General features: G+C 39.7%; 1 protein-coding gene across 1 annotated transcript in view; it reads right to left on the bottom strand.

The window, feature by feature from the left end:
• Positions 1 to 18,258, bottom strand: part of THRB (thyroid hormone receptor, beta) — a 158,090-nt gene that overhangs the window by 121,274 nt on the left and 18,558 nt on the right. Inside the window, exon 2 of the mRNA XM_014937880.1 lies at positions 7,691 to 7,720. The gene's annotated coding sequence lies outside the window, so the exon portion shown is untranslated. The remainder of the gene's footprint in view (positions 1 to 7,690; positions 7,721 to 18,258) is intronic.

Below are 18,258 nucleotides of genomic sequence, written 5' to 3'. Positions count from 1 at the left end.
CTGGAGTCCTCATCTCCCATTGTCCTGTCTGATGAGGATCACAAGAGCTGCAGCTTTGGTAGGAAGCCACCTCTGAACCCCCAACCACACTCCAACTTCACAGGTACCCAAAGCCCACAGAGAACTCACCCCCTCCAAGTGCCAAACTCCTGCTGCTCTTCACAGAGCAGCTCGGATAAGAAATATTCCCTGCACTCAATATCCTTTTGTACTACACAAGTAAAACCCCTGAAAAAAGAGCCCACATAAGATCAAGGAATTAGAAACTAACCAGTAAGTGCAGCTCTGGAGAGTAACTAGACCATCCTGCTCAGTCACTGAGTTGGGCTGGCGTGGTTGAGGCAGCTTTGCAACTGAAAAGTGAAGCATTTGAGGCTGTATTTCTTCTTTTCTTTTTTTTTCCCCAATGTAATTTTAACTGATCTAGTTCACCATACAACTCAAATCAATCAAACAGGCATGCTGCCTTGCAATTTGGTTTACATTTTTCTTTTTGGGTTCTTTTCCTTTTTTGGGGGGAGGAAGGGCTTTCTAACAGAGATGAACTGTTATCTGTCAGGAATAAAATCAGCCATCAATCCTGGCCAACTGTACCTAAAATCCATTTTTAAAAAAATTCTAGGATATACATGTATTTTACTTTGAACTTCCTGCTAGATTGCATTTGCACTTATGTGAGTAAAAAGTTAGAGCTTCTACATCCCACACTGCCTGAAGGAACCAAAAATATTAGCAGGGATTAAATATTTATTTTGTAGCAACATGAAATCTATCATGCTACAGAAAATTATTTTGAATGATACCTCTTCAACAAGGCTGTGACTTAGAGCTTTTCCTCTTACTAAGTTACACATTCAATAAAAATACAGCTGGGCCAAGAAAACTCTGTTTTGTTTTGGCAAAGCATCAGACGGCACCTTCTGGTTTGCCAACACAGGCAGAATCTTGTCTAACTGTGGGATGCTCTTAGATTTACTACCTATTAACGAAACTATTAAGAAGCACTGAAAGGTTCCAGCCCCTTTTACGTATTCTCAGTTGAATCTCACTAGTTTGCATGCTCTCAGTTTGCACACAAAAATATAGCAGTCTTTTCCTACCTCTCAGAGAAAAATTAATAGGAGAGTGTTAGGTCTCAAGTTACTAGGACTTCACTACTTTTACAAGCTATGCTAAATAATTAAACTGCACTTGTCAAATAAGTGATTAGAGAACATTTTGTGCTGCAGCATATGTTTTTAGTGTCTGTTTACCTCAATTGACAAAATAAATCATTCACAGAATCTCCTGCACAGCAGAGCGAACAACTGAGACCCTAAACTTTGAGAGGGGAAGAGTTGTGGGACTCAAAGGACAAGGGTACACAGAATGTGATTAAAGAAAGAGCACTGGATTAAAGCCACAGATGAGAAAACTGCAACAGAACCAAAGCTTGGTCTGAGGATGCTACTGAATGACAATGACCTAGAAGCAAATCTAGCTAACACCATTTAGATCTGTAGTAGCTTCTAGACAGGCTTTCTATGGAGTCTCAGACCCTTCAAGTGGGCAAAAAGGCAGAGAATGGATACCTGTTGCTTAGAGAGACTAGAGCTAATGATATTCAGCCAACGTTAACTTTCCCAACCTTTAATCTATTTTTTCATCCATATTTTCATGGTAATATACGGGGGGTGGTAGGGTTGGCTAGTGCTAATAGCAGGCTACAGTAATCTGAAATATTCTTTAGCAAACAGGATCCCTCAGAGCTGAAATAGAGGGGCTATGTGCGAAATGGCAAACGTAGAAAAATTAGACTATCAACCCATCCCTCCAGCCCAGCCAGAAGGCAAGGCCATTTCCGTAAGGCCAAAAGACAAACAGAATTTCTGACACGGTGCACGCTGTCCTGCCCGCCTCTATTGGCACAGGTGGGTCTTAGGAGCCCACTGCATTCAGTGGGACACCCCTCACAGCCAAATGAAGCAGAGGTAGCCAAACAAACAGCTGACTCTCCTGCCGACCGGAATTGATCTGTTTGGCGAACCTGGCAATTTTTCAGAAGCAGCCTTCTAAAGGTTACTCAAAACAAAACACTGTCCAGCTGCAAATCCCTCCTGGTAGCAGCCCGACATATGCTGCACCAGCCTGCTGCTGCCAGAGCCACATCCATCCTCCAGGGCTGCAGCAAACAGCGGGACCTGCTGCCCCGAACATCATCGTGATGTTCCAGTTGGACTCGGTCAATGAGTGCATACACACAATCTGCTATTTTTCAGATGTACTAGTCACCAAAAGCCACATTTCCATTCGGCGGGAGAGAACATTCCCGATGCTCCCGTTCTCTCACGGCAGCAGAATTTCCCTGAATCGGCACTTTTTTGCAAAGTTATGTAACAGTGAGCACAGCACACTTAACTCTCATCGGAGCAGACATTGTGAGCACAGTGTAAACACCAGGGTACTTCTTTACACCAAACTGTGCTCCAACCCAGTGTGTGAATTTAAAAAATAAGTAAATAAATAAACAAATGTATATTTATTTCTTGGAAGAGAACAGCAAGCTACCCAGGCAAAATCATTGATTCTTGTATAGGGGTTATTAGGTAAACAAAGTGCAGGAAACAAGATTCAATAGCTTTAAATGCAGTAAAACTGAGCTTTGAAAGCAAGCGCAGTTCTTCAATATAAATAACAAATTCAGGACTAGTAGTGCATTGGAAGGGAGCCAAAGGAACTCCCCAGACCTCAACACAACTCCTCCCTTTTGTCATCTGGAGTGCTTTTACAGCGCTGCCTGAACTGAAAGAAATGCCACGGAAGCTTTAGCGATAACCAAAATCGATTTTGCAGCCTTGTGTACCACTGTCTAGTAGAGGCATTTTTTATATGGTACAGAAGACTGTTTTCCTTTACATCAAATGACTTAGCCATGAGCTTTCACACAGAAGAAAACAGCAGCAATTTGATGGCTCAAATATATTTACTAATGGAGACAGCAATTTTCTTCCATGGCACAGCCTCCTCTGCTCCTTTTCAGAACTGAAGTATCCATTAAGAGTGACTCAGTGGTAGCAAAAACAGGGGAAAAAAAGACATTCTGAAGTTTGTTTTTAAATAATCTCCGCAGTCAGTATTATGGCTATGAGGAATTTGTGAAAACCATAGATATGTAATATATTTCCAAGAGAGATTGTGCATAAGAAACTTTATACTAAAAAATCACAAGTGTTATTGCAGAGCCACCAGCCAAACATGTTTGACTCCTAACTAACCAAAGTCTTCTCTCCTTTTTACCTCACCACAGCTGCAAATCCCTTACCTATTAGCAAGGGTAATTAACCTTTTTTTATACTTTTCTGATCTCTTGTTCTCCCCCACTTTTCTCTTTTTCATGGATGTCCATGGAAGCTGGTGTAGCCTCCATGTGCAGGGACACACACTTGCTTCTCTGAGCCACCTTCCTTTGGGTTATCAAACACAAGGGTATTTATCTTCTCCATTTTTGTTTTCCTGTTGTTTTAATAATAATTTTCCCAATTCAGGTCTAGACTGCCATATGTGCACTATACGTACAGGTTAGTCCAGGGAGGGAAAGCAGCAGGAACGGCCAGAGTACAGAAAAGACCAGGCGGGTACCAAGAGCCAACCACGTGCCAACAGGTTGGGTATCCAGGTATTCCGGAACACAAAATCCTCTGATATGCCTGGGTTTACCCTCGAATTACCCTGGGTAGCTCTAGTTTCTTAAAGTTTTACAGAAGAGCTTTTTTACAGGTCTTTCAACAGAGCCAGAATTATGTGAAAACTCTCCTGAATAATTTTTTATGCACACATACGGCCAGTACAACCCTCATCTTATTGCTTTTGTCCATGCTACTGTGGAGTTACACTGTACATTCCTGTGCTAGAAGCTCTGCTGTGTAAGTGCAGTAGGATAACATAATTCTAAGCTCAAGGTGATAGATTTTTCCATTTGCAAGATTTTGCAGAGTAACTCCTGATTGATTTTGGACATTGAAATCTACGAGCTTATCAAAGTAACAAAAAGGAGTAAGGGCTATTATTGTTGAACACAGTGTTTTGTGCTTCTTCTATAAAAAAGACTACTTTTTTGATCAACCGTTTTTATGTATTTGCTGTGAAAAGGATCTGCTGCCTCTTATCTGGTACAACAAGGATGCACTTCCCTGCAGCTGAGAATGGAAAGACGAGTATCATCCATCCTCAGTATCCCGTGTAGACCCCAGAGCAAACATACAAGTTATTTCTTCTTCAGCTTTGGGCAAAGCAGATTATTTTTGTATGAGGAATTCTGCATAATCTGCTAAAAATTTAACCTGCTCTTTCTACTCTTATGCATATTAAGATTTTGGATACTGCATTTGGCTATAGAAAATCCTGTAGTTAAAGACGATGGCATTATGCTCACCGAATAACTGTAGGAAATGCTGAATTCATTCGGGACTTTAGTTATATCACAGAAGGGATTCAATAAACATGATAGATAAATTATAACTTTTCAGTGCTCTTATAGAATCATCAAATCGTCTAGGTTGGAAGGGACCTTTAAGATCATCAAGTCCAACTATTAACCCAGCACTGCCGTGTCCATCACAAAACATGTCCCTCAGCACCGCATTTACAGGTCTTTTAAATACCTCCAGGCATAGTGATTCAACCACTTTCCTGGGCAGCCTGTTCCAATGGCTGATAACCCCTTCTGGGAAGAAATTTTTCCTAATATCCATCCTAAACCTCCCCTGGCACAACTTGAGGCCATTTCCTCTTGTTGTATCACTCTCAATACAAAACACAAGCTCCTAAGTCAGTCGGGTGCAACATTAGAAGGTTCCGTAGACAGATGTGTCCATGGGCTGGTCAGACAAGAGCAGAAATGGGCTCAGCAGCAGTAGATACGACTGCGGCAGGCAAACCCTGCCCACGCAGCAGGCCTGTACCCACCACCGCCTTTCTTCAAGGATCTGCTCAAAGGCTTTTCAACCTTTCACCACTGAAACAAGAGTGACCTGCTCCAGCTCTGATCTTGGAAATCCTGTGGCTGCCTGCACCACATAAGAGCCTTTGTTGGTGGAGATGTGGATTTAAAAGGCCTGAAGGAACTCTTACAATAATCTGGTCTGACTTCCTGCCTGGCACAAGCCGTAATACCTCACGCAGCAATTTCTTTACAAAGCACAAGAACTTGTAGCTCTACTAGAAGATATTTCAGAAGGAGATCTAATCTTGATTTAATTACTCCAAGTGATCTACCACATTCCTTTCTGAGCATTTCCAATGGTTAATTACACCTACGGTATCGTATTTCCAACCTGAACTTCTCTTGCTTATCTCGCTGTGTTTTTGTCTGTTGGAGCCCTATCCTATCTCCCCACACAGATATTTTTAGATCCTAACCACATCACACCCCAAAATTCTCTTACCTGAGATAAACAGTTTGCCGGCTTGGCAAATCAAAACAGGGATTCCTGAATCCAAGGCTCAGCAGCTGCGGTGGTACTATAGATAGCTTTTGACTACAGAGACTAAAAGAGAAAAAATTCTAGTGCGAGGGGAAGGCACCGAGCATCTTTTTTAACAAGCTCTTCCAGCTTTCAGAGCAATCATTTGGGATAAATAGCACTGCAATCTGCAGAGTTTCATTTTTAACTTAACTGATAAATCTAGCTCGAACCGGATCAGTAGTCACTAAACACTAGGGTTAACTCATAAAGAAATAGATGGGTGATGGCAGGTGGTTTTCTACTACTCATATGTCAAAATCACATAAAAACCCTGCTAACAGAATGACCCAGTACTTCTGCAGGCACTGCCAAGGCGGAAATCCAGGAGTGAGCAATATGTACCCTAAAATACTTCCAGTTGTGACTCTGGGAAACAAAATGAGTAAATTTCCACTACTGCTGTCATGCTATATTACTTAGGCATATTACTTCCACATTTATATTACTGTAGCATTCAGAGGTTCCACATAAGGCTCTCTTGTGCTAGGTGATCAACTACAAACAGAGCGAGCTTAATTTGCTTCTGCAGCGTTTGCCCAGCTCGTGTACAGCTGAATCCTGGTAAGGAGACAGAAGGAGGACTTGTGTCCTCCCCGGATCACAGGCGCTGATGAGATCACTGTACAAAGACTGCTCAGAACGAGAATTTCTTCTGGCATTTACTAAATCCCTGTACTATCCATGTGATTCTCAACACATTATAAAGTTCCTGAGCTGGCTGACTATTCCAGAAGGGCTTTCAGTCATTCGCGCTGATGTGGTGCAGAACAGCAGCATCCTGCTGTCTCCGAGATATATTATATATGCACACACCTTTGTAACTGCAAATACTTGCACATATTCTCCACATACCAATACAGAGCAAGAATATGCAAAGCTAGATTCTCTGCTACTTACAACATCGCTTTAAAGTTTTCCACAACAAAACAAAGTTATATGACACCTCATTACTTTTTCACAACACTTCTGGTTTTTCCATTAATATTTCACATTTCTACTCACTTGTGGTTTCAAACAGTTTACATTTTGCATAGCCTAACTAGTTTTTTTTTTTAGCCTCCCTCTTCCCTTTTCCAAGGATGCCCCTCTGCAAATCAAGAACACATTTTATGTAGATGTATCAACTTTTACTTGTTTAAGATGTCAGCAGGTTTAAAAAACACTCCTTTTAATCACATTTCCCATTGGGAAGGTGTTTGACTTGAAATGGGTGCATGAAATCCAGCTAACAACTCTGCAAGCTTTTACTTTAACCACCGATAAAACCCAAAACAGGCAAATATGGGAGGAAAGGAAAACACTACTCAACAGCACCTCCCTTCCTCAGTATCCTATGAAAGGCTATTAAAATTGAAACTATTACCTGTGACTGAAAAGTAATTGTATATTTCTGTAATGCTGCAAACAGGTTTATACTGTAGCTGCCTGTCAGAACAACTTACTATCACAGACCCATTTATGTTATTTAACATAGATGCTTCATTTTCTAGATAACACAGCAGATGAATGTCAGCATCCTGACTAGCAATGAAAGAAATAAAAAGATAAAACCCCCTTTTTTAACAGCCCTTGCTGCTGATAACATACTGAAAGACCTTCTTCTGCCTTTTGCTTATTTAACAGATGCATAGAGAATCCGTTTCCAGAATGCAGCAGCCTCAATCACGTTACATAGAAGAAGAGGAGATACTCACTCCTAGGAAAATTCACTTCTCTACAGATATATTTATTTCACTACATAGTTCATAAACTTCCACCACCACATCTCAAAACCCAAGAATTTACTACGAAGCTACTTATTTTATCTGCATATGCTCTAATATTTCATTTTCAAATGGCAAAAAAATTCTCCTAATAAGTAAAAATTTTAATTGTCTGAGTAGAGAAAAATATAGTCTGCTGAAAAATAATTACCTGTAAATTCCCTATAGGCAAAACGAAGTTAGCAAATCGATACAGTTATCTTATTTTGATTCAAAGACAGCTTATTCAATGCAGCTTATTAACAATAAAAAATAGTCAAATGTTGTTATATTCATTCTGCAACACTGTCTCCTTTTCTTTTTGTGTTTGACATACTGACCCACACCATATCTAGGACCTACTCTGAAATGCTGAGCATATGTGTTAAAAAATATCTCAAATCAATTTGAATATCTTACTAAAGCAGAATAAAAAAATCTTACCTTATTAGAGCTTCATTTTCTGTTCTTTCACTGAAAAGAGTAAAGAAATTTGTATTAAAGATCCATTTAGTAAAAAGTACTATCAAAGTTATTATTTTAGTTTCACTTCAACTAACACCAAAACTATGGGGTTCTTTTTACATAACTGAAATAACTTCCATTATTTTGGAGAGTTAATAATTTTCAACACTCTGGGGTAGAAGCCTTTATTTATTTACTATCTTAACTAGCTGCTGTTTCCAAACACACATTTTGAATGCTTCGGAAATATCAATACAACTAATTGATCTAGTCAATTCATCATCCAAACTGCAGGGTGATTAGGCAAACTTTATAGGTTTATTTTCACTGCAAGCAGTATTTGATGACCAGTATTTGTATTGCTATTACTTTCATTTGTAACTTGATATTTTCTATTATAAGATGGACTTGCATTGCAACATGCCTATTCAAAGACTATCCCAGCCTGGAAGGTTTTTTTTAAAAGCAGCTATTTTCTGCTCCATCCCAAAACAGGTAGGGTCAGCAGCAGCTGTAGAAGAATTGAAATTATGGAGCCATAAATTAAACACTTCCTTCAACTCACCCTAAATGGCACATTTGCCAATAGCTTACCATCGTACATCACAAAATGTAAAAAAAAAAGAACCAAATAAGCTTTAAGACTACTCTGAAAAAGTTCTGGCATGACTCAGAACAATCAATTAATTTTGAGGCCTGCAAGAATACTAATTAACCTTTCATTTCTTTGTGACTTTCTTTCAGTCCTCTACAACCAAGGAGAACTATTTGCGGGCATCAGCATTATAATTGGGAATTGAATTCTGATAACTCTAAAGTAAATGAGAAATTTTTGCTGCTAATATATGCAAGAACAGAATCACACTTTATCTCATTTCGTTTTCTAAATTAGCATAATACACAGCATGAAATAGAAACCAAAAAGCCAAGTCTAATAAAATCTGACAATTATTATTGGTATTTGTTGAAAAGCAGAGAAAATCATGCTGAGTCACAGGCAAAACAGCTCAACCTCTAGCACTTTCTGTACACTTCATTAGCCATCAGTCAGTACAGTTAGAAATTTACAGATGAAGGGAAAACAAGGAGAGACCTTGTTCATCTCTGTCAAGGACAAATTCGAAGATTGGCCTCAAAGCATGCGATCGATGTAGCGGTTGAAGAGATGAATTCTCCACTCTACAATGAAAATATTGTGTTTTGGGGGACAGAGGGGTTAATAACAGAGTCTTCTAGGAACAGTTGAGAATCTGTCAGTCTTAGGGAAGCAAAGCTTAATCGAACAGTAGGAGTGCCTCTACCCTTAATTTAGAGTATGTTCACCTGGCATTTTATGAGAGACCTATAAAATAAGCCTATTTCAAAAATGGAACAGGTAAACTTAAAAAGAGACATTACTGAAGCGCAGAAATTCATTAGATGAACCAACCATTTTGAGAAAAGGCATCAGATCTCATTTTTATGAATCAGCAGATGAGAGTTGACATTTGCAATGCCTGATTTCTCACAGTGGAGTATCTGCACATGTGTACCTTTAAAGGAAGAGGAGTAACTATAAGGTCATTTCAGTACTCAGTAAAATACATAAAAACCTCATAAGTTTAATTTGCTACAGTTCTTTCTGATAATCAGCTATTAAAACATGCATCAACACCAGATTACTTCACATTTACACATCTGGCTCTAGGTCTGGATCACCCACTGGAGGTAACTGAAGAAAGGTTTTGCACACATTGTGGGCATCGAGGGACAGAACCAGCGGGCACTGCATCTCTGGATGCTACGCAGGGTTTCAATAGGATTGAGGGGGATTTATTACAGCACGAGCCAAATCCTTCTTGCTTTTCTCATGCAAAACACCCATTGAAGCTTGCCAGAGTGCAACTGAGGACATAGTATGTCTGGGATCCTTTATTACTCACCTGTCCCAATACTACAGGGAGACACAGCACAAAGTTTATGGGACCAGAATGGTCCTTTGCGGGCAGGGAAAGGAATATCTTACAGGATAGCCTGTTTAAACCACAAAGCAGGTACAGAGGCAGGTCTGAAGAAGACTAAAAGTCATCCTGGACTTGTGACAAGATCCACAGCTTTTGAAGCAAAGTATTTCTATGCTAGAAACACTCACAGCACAGGCTGCTTTGAAGCATATTTAACTCATCCTACGTACTTTTAAAAGAAGAATGAAAGCTGACTTTGGCAGAGTTTATGACTCCCAGAAAAAAAACAAACAAACAAACAATAATCCTAGCATACTTAAAGAAACAGTTTGCATAAGTTTCCCTTATCTGATCTAGTTGTTGATAACAGGACAAGCTATAATGAAGGCCATAAGCACCTCCCCATACGTTCTCATGGGCCCTGCTGCCTCCCTATCTTGACGATCGCAGGAGACATTTGTCCAAGAGGACTACGTCCTAGGGAAAGAAGGATCCATTATTGTTTTCTATCAGGTAGCAGGAAGCTTCTCCCTACCTTCAAATGATCTGGTTTCTATCCAAGTGGAGATAACCTCCACCCCAGCATGCCCAAAATCACACTGGGTAAGTGAGGCTCCAAGTGTTCAATAGTCCCTGCAGAAGACTCCTCAGGCTTCCTGCCTTATCTGCCTCTGTCACCTTGGCAAAGACTTTCACGTGGGCTCTTTGTTTTCACATAAAAATACATTTCCTGTTAACTGCTTGCACTGCTTTCATGCTTAATGACCTGCTTACTTAGATGGAGGGGAAGATCTCTACCAAAAAAAAAAAGAAAGGCATTTTCATTGCAATATTCGGATGTGTCATATTTCTAAGCATATGCCTCTTTACAGTAAAAGCAGTGCTTGTTGCCAGTCACCAAATGTGTTAATTTTGGATGCTCTATGGAGGGATTCTTGCAGGCTGTCTCAAAAGCACATCAATACAATTCAGTTAAACTAAGCAGACAACTGTCCTCACTCAGAGACAAAAGGCTCTGTAATTTCAACACGGAATTTACCATTACCCTTTCAATTCAGATACAACAACAAAAAAAATCATAATCTTTTTCAAGTTCCATCTTTTTCAGAACAGCTCCTTCTGAATCTCTTTTGTAAAGGCTAAAACTAACATTAAAAAAAAATACTGACAGAGGTTGTTTTAACAATCTTGCTACTGATGCCATTCATGAGTCTTCTTAAAGAAGACCCACCACTGACCAGTCAGACCACAGAAAACTAATACTGCCAAATTGATTAGACAGGAGAACAGATGTAGACGAAAATTTCCTCCTTTACCAGACGTAGAAAATTCTTGACTGCATAGAACTGTACACATAAAAGCGCTCCTTTTAGTTTCAGTCATTATTATTTCACCTTTCCTGTTGCATGCTTTTTATCAGAAATTGCAAAGCTGGAGATAAAGCAACATATCTTGCATTTAACCAAAACATGGGTTTGATCCCTATAATGAGTACACACAATTAGTTAAAACAAGTTCTTTCCAAATGATTCAGCACTTATCCAGTACACAGTAGGAGAAAAGATATCCAGGTGCACTTCACAAAATTTAGACATAAATGACATATTCTGCCTAAATCTTTGAAGAGATACCATATCAGGGAACAGATATCCTATGAGGGCACTACTCTTCTACATATATTATTATCCAACAAAATCCTATTAATCATATTAATAATTACTTTTAGGTTCCTGAAATCTTTCACAGACCTCTTCAATTAGAAAGAAACAACTAGGGGGAAATTCTTTAAAGTTATAAATAGATGCAAATATTTTCAGTCTTCTAGACAGAATTGCCATCAGCCCAGAATTTGCTTTAGTTTACTTTTGTAGTCCCCACAGGATGCTCTGATGGTCAGAGGTCCACAAGGAGACTGACTAAGCAAAGCAACTGCAATTTCCTTTTCAATAAAAGATTCCTGACAACCAAGCAGGCCTGGAAAGGCTACCAAGTTCTCAGTCCATCAGAGATGAGGAAGGAAAATGAAAGGGGCGGAGGACCAAGAATCCCAACCAGGAGATAAATTCATTCCTAAAGCCACTCCAATAAGTTTGGCTTTCAGTTCTGCTGTTTTGCAGCTCATGGTAGAAATTAAAATGCATGTCAGTTAAAAAAAAAAAACTCAGAAAAAAACACTCAACAGGGAAAATCTCACTGACCTCCCTCAGCAAAGTTCTTCCTCAAGATGCAAGGAAATCTGCTGGCACAGAAACGTAATTTAATTCTTCCTGCCTTGGTCTTGACTCAAGGCCATTTGATTTCACAGTTCCAGCACTTGCAGTAGTTAGCAAGTTGTGCCATGCACTTTGTAAAGTGAAAAGCCATGACTGCAGCATGCCAAAGTCTAATCTGTGACAGGCATTTTCACTTCTGAAACTCCGCACAGCGTGCCTTGGATTGTTTGGTGCTGCCTGAGGGAGACTCGGTCTCTGCGGGTGCGGGGAGACTGTAGATATTTAAACTGTGTGCACAGTCTAAACTCCAGGAACTACAGATGCATCCTGAGAACGTTTGCTACCAGTGCAATGCTAATCATAATTACCATGTGGGTATATGCTCTCTGCAGGATAAAATGCTAGAAGAAAGCCCGTGTTTAGATTGGACAGCAAAGACAAGATCCTAGCTGGATGGCAGAAAACACATAAATACTTCCATATAAGGCATATGTACAGATTTAAAAGTAACCATCATTGCCAAAAACCTGCATATAACCCCTCCCACAGCCATACATGCCTACACATAACTGCCAGCTGCAAGCGGAATATGTGGTCTGTGTTCTGCTGCCCCACCACCATGACCAGTCACAGAGCCACTGTCTCGTGTCTGTCCTTCTCCCCAAGGAACAGCTGAACACACAGGCATGTTCCTCTTTCTTCACCCGCCATTTATTATTGCTTTTGATGACTGGGTGTCATAGAAATCATAAAGTTCAATGATTTTTTGGATGAGAGTCCTCTAACTGGGTCTAAGAAGTCTTAAATTTCAGCCAGGTAGCTTGACCCAACTGTTCAGAGGTGGATTAATGAGGAAACAAAAATCCCCATTACTCCTGTTGTGTTTGTTGAAACCATACTAAAGAGCTAAAACCCCAAAGCTGCTTTACTGAAAACGCTACGGATACACTATCCGGAAGCTATTATACTCTCCAGTAAATGGGGAGTCCAAAGACAGTAATGTCTATAGTCCTGTTTTGCCAGCATTTCCATTACAATTGTCTGTTTTAATGATGAATCAACAAGGTTAAAACATTCTTTGGCTAGTAGAGCTTCAAGTTCTATTACAGTTTATTTACATTATAAATGTTAGTCTCACAATTTTCCCTGACTTAAAAAAGGACAAGGATAAAGTAATTAACTTTTAAAACAAAAACTGTTCCGAAATGACTTGTTTCAAATCCTGAAACTTACTTATCTACTCTTTTTAAAAATTACACTATTCATGCCATTAAAAGGAAAACCTAATGTATTATTGCAACATAGAGATTTGAGAATTCAAGAGAACTAAGCAGATCTCAGAAAAGGGCAGCTATTCTCTCTGTGCATAACATAATCATATGCCCTAAACCCAATTACTTTCTCCCTCTGAAAGGTATTTAAGGATGTCATCTCTGTAGGGCCTGGACCAGTGCCACTGGAAGTGCAACGATGCACATAGCACTTAATGAGAAACCTTCCATTCACCTTAGGCTTGAAAACTATGCCTAGGATCAAAAACCCAATAGCAAAAGGCATCAGGATTTTAAAAACAAGCCTTCATACTTATTTTCGAACTATCAATGTTCATCATTTTTCTGCATATTCCCCAAAACTTCACAAAAAATAGCAATAGCCAAATCCGAGGGGAGTCTTCAAGCTTTAAATGCAAGATATGAAGGTGGTGAAATGGAAATTTTGGGGGACTTAGGGATATTCATCCCACATGTGTTTCACCACGTCCTGCAGTTACTGGTGGAAGTTACCATTTCTGAGATCGGTGGTGCAAACAGCGCCCTGGAGTTTTCTCCTCTCCTCCTTCAGCTTACTGAAGAGGAACCCAGAGAGCAGACAAGCAGAGACAGCCAAAAAAAGGTAAATTACTTCATCCTTAGATTCAGACTGTTTTACACCAGATGCCTGATTTTAATCATTATCCTATGTCTGAGTAAGCACAAAATATGGCAGAGACAAGACTTAGACCTTCAAACCTTGTATCAGAAAGCACAAGTTTTTCTGTGTCTAATCACCCCACTGACATGAGAACATAATGGTTGTCTTCAATAGTATGTCTTCTATGGGATGGCAGAATTAAAAAGGCTAGTATCTTCAAGGATGCATATACAGTAAATATTGGTGCACTATATCCCCAGCCAGTGAATGTCATTATTGAGTCCTGGAATAAAACAAGACTGACTTTTTAATGTTCTCTTTTCCAGGGTGCCAGTCCCAATCCAACCCATTCCAGAGCTTAAAGCCTGGCTGCTTCCAACTTGTGATACACCCAGAAACGGGTATATTTCCCCCAATACTTTTTCTGATAGCTAAGTTGGTGGTGCAATGTTCTGCTTGGGATGGTGCATGACAAGCATCACACCTGCACGCTGGATTGCAGCTCTCATGGTAATTCTATCCAAAATTAAAGCAAGAAAGTTCCATGAAAGAAGAGGTTTAATACATGCATCTAATGGGGGAAAAAAATTATGCTGAACCAGTCTGTAGCACATTAACTGCTTTATCTTTGATTTTAAGATTTTTTTTGTTACATTGTTTCTTCTATTTTTCTACCTGTATGGCACATGCCCTCGTTTAAGTCTCATAATCACACACATCCCAGTAAATCATCCCAATGAAGTGCAGAACTCAGGCACAGACTGCGTGATTTGAGCAATGAGTATGTCCTTAAGCTCTGCATACATTTTGAAAGCAATAGAAAATACCCTAAGAACAAATACAATGAAAATCTGCCATTTGAAAGTCAGCGAAAGCAAGTTTAGAGAGGAGAGTAATTTCTTCTTATTTATGGTACATTAAAGATTTTAAGGAGTGCTGTACAACACCACTGTGTAATCCTCAGGCCAGCAATTCTGCTGGGAAGTGTTTTTCAAATGGCAGTTTTGGCTGCCTAGAGAAGAAATAGACAATGAAACAGAAACAGGTATTTCTAAGAAGGGCTTTGGAAAATGGAAATGATATTTGCTTTATTTTTTGGAGCTAAGGTCAAGCATGCTGAAGCTCCAGGTTTTTTTGAAAGGTGGAATTGGGTTAAACTGTGATTAAGAGACAAACTGACAGACTTAGACATTTGTTTAGTAACTATATAGTAATATATCAAAGCCAATCTGTTGCAATTGCCTTTTATGTTTATTTCTACCAAAGGAGATCAGAAAAAAATAATCTATCAAAGTACTCAAATTCAAAACTGCCATCATGCACATTGAAAACTTCTGAAAGCACAACTAGCAGGAAAGGGGAAGGTGGTATCCTCCCCATTTTGGATGCTCCATTAAAAAGGCTTCATTTGCATTTCTGTATTTTCAGAAAAACAGCAGTATTTGCTTGGTTTTCCCCCCCAGTATATCACAGATGATACTCAGCTGCCAGCTTTATGAGGTATTTTCCCTTGTAACTCAACAGATAAATCCTTTGTTACAAATAGAGAACAAATAATGAGGATTTACAAAGCTGTAATTATACTGAAAGGGTTTATGCATAAGGATATATTAAAAGAAATACTATATGCTAAATAATTTTTTTAAGAAATCCTCTGAGCATTATCACCGCTTACACTAAGGACCCTTTCATCGTTACCATAAAAGGGATTTTAAATGCATGTCACCCCTAAAGGATGCCTGCAGTCTCTGCCAAGCTCTCCTGCATCGGGTGAGGTTGGTAGCATATACCTGTTCTACCGTTAGCAAATGATGATAAACGAGCAGAGCAAAGTTTGAGCCCAAAAGCAATAAACCACACTAAAGGTAGATGATGTACTCCAGCAACCAGCCAAAGCACGTCGGCTGCTGCACGTCTGGGCAGCGAAAGGGGAGCAGAGACCAAAAAGCGGTGTCCGTGGTCCCCACCAGCTGCCACCAAGCAGCCATATGCTGCAGGACAAGCAGGAGCAGGAGAACAACAGAGCAATGAGCCCTCTCTGGCTACAGATCAGGCTCCCTGGCCGACCCCAACACATCAGCTGAGTAGCACACCACCAGGGACAAAGACCACATTCTTGCCTTCACACTGGTCCATGTGGACAAGAAAGACACCTGGACACACAGGAGTGGGATGCCCCAACCCATGGGGGACACAGCCAGCATGTGGGTCCTCAGGCACTCCCTGTGCACCAGAGACCCATGGCCGGCTGGGTGGCACTCCCCAGGGCACCCGTACCAGTCACAGCTGTGTCTGAGGATGCTCTGAAGCAAACTGCCAGCCAGCTTGTCCCAAAACTAGAGAATCTCAAAGGCAAAGATGACTTCAAGCATCCCACTGTCCGAATTAAGGAGGATGTTAGGTTTCAATTCAGTATATTCCATAAGCAGAACATGAATGAGAAATTATTTTATAATACAGTGCGCATTCTTTAGTTATCCATGGCTACCACATCTTCTGCTCTTGTTAAGTCAGGAAGATTTCTACATCTCTTCACAATAAAACATTGAGCGGGGAATCACAAACAAAGTCAAAACATTTTGTTTAAATTTATCCTGAGAACCTTTTGATCCTACTGGCTTATTGTTAAACTAAAATGGGATAATCTGACTGTTATTCAAGAAACTATAGTAAATAAAACTGCAATTACTTTCCCAAGCCTCTTCTCTAAGATCAGTGATTTATTATCACAGCTTAAGTTTTGTAAATAATTAATTACTGGTGGGCAGTTGCATGCAGAGTTTTATATTGGATTTTTAAGGTTATCCTTCAACACACTAGAAGAGTTGCTAGTGCTATGTATGACCAAAAAATACAATAGCTTATTATTAATTGCTTTGATAGAGACAGGCACTACAATTAATTAGATAGCCAAGAGAATTCCAGATCCAATGCAATAGACGTCAATACCCCGAGTAATACATCTCCCATCTAGGGCCTTTTTTTTTTTTTTTAAATATATTAATGATGTTGTTTTGACCTCTGGCACGGATCTCCTAACCAGGCAGGGTGGCAGGAAGGCAGAGGGACAAGAATGCACGGGGAGAAACTGAGTGGTATGAGGCACCCACAGCAAACCCATGGCACAGAGGGGCTGAGTGGTCCCAATTCCACAGGGGGGAGGAACGGGCAGCATCACCCCCAGCAGCCTTCCACGTCAGCATAGAGCTGGTGGCAAGAGGAGATGCTCTAACCCACTGGTAGAGGAGTGAGGCAGAGAAGCAACTCGGAGAGAATACAAGTTGCAGAGGTTCATAGTCTTCCAGCCTGATCACTCTGATGAGTGATTCCATGTCCATAACCAAATATCCTACTTTCTTTTCTCTCTAACTCATTCAGAAAAGGCCTTCATGCTTGTTTTCCTTCCTAGTTATAAGGAAGAAATTCTTTTCTGTAAATGCATCACAAGTACAACATGACAAAGCAACCAAATACTCCAGCTAATTTACAATGGACTAAAAATCTGCATCTTTCATTTTACAAACTAGAAGAGGTTTCATTCCATATAATATTTCAACATTGTTTGTTGGTTGGTTTTTTTTTTATTTCAGGCTCAATCCATGGCTTTCATATTTGGGATCAGTCATATGGACTGTGTAATGGAAAAGCTCTATAACTTATCTGAATCATTATTTTATTTTGTTCTTCCATGGTTCCAATTGTTCATCGTTAATTAGATCCAGCCATAACATCTCATTGTGCAAAAGGCATACTCTGTTTTAATCAAAATCTTGGATAGCATTTTGGATGGCATCTTTAACAACTTGGATAGAATATTCTGTGGTTTCCTCACCGACAAAGAATCAAAATGATTAACTATGAACATGGCTTCCACCAAATGCTGACAGTTCTTATTTTGATGAACATCTGCCTGTTTCATGGAACCATTTTAGATTTCTTTGTTTTTTTTAACCTGGCTTCTGCACTCAAAACAATAATAAACTGTAAACCTGTCCCATGGGATGCATCCATGGTGAACTCCTAAATAATTTTTTAATTTCTCCTTTTATGCTACACTGAAAGCGATGCTGCAAACACAGAAGATGGCTGTGATAGTCTCATCTATTTGAAATCAGACTTTTTTGTTTATGATGTCCAAATGATTTTCCCCATTGTTATAGCAGTGAAGAGACAACAGCCAGTGTTTAGGAATGAAACACACCAACAAGCTCATGCTTACAGTTTTCATAGCTGTATTTTGGTGACAAGGTACTGACTCAAATTATCCCTGCAGGTATTTACTGATGACAAAAATCTGAAAAACCTCTCCTTGGCAGAAATAAACACAGTGCTCTGCTTTTCTCTATTGATCTATAAATTGCCATTTGATGGCACTTTTGTAGTGCTGCTGTTTTGAGAATTCTTGCTAGGTTTTACATTTTGCTCTGTAAGATTTACCCTTTTCTTTGATGTCAGGCCACTCAGCAACTTTGCTGCTGCT

Source organism: Calidris pugnax, unplaced genomic scaffold, assembly GCF_001431845.1.
Source record: "Calidris pugnax isolate Ruff unplaced genomic scaffold, ASM143184v1 scaffold11, whole genome shotgun sequence".
Lineage (NCBI taxonomy): Eukaryota > Metazoa > Chordata > Aves > Charadriiformes > Scolopacidae > Calidris > Calidris pugnax.
This window is presented reverse-complemented; position numbering and strand designations above follow the sequence as displayed.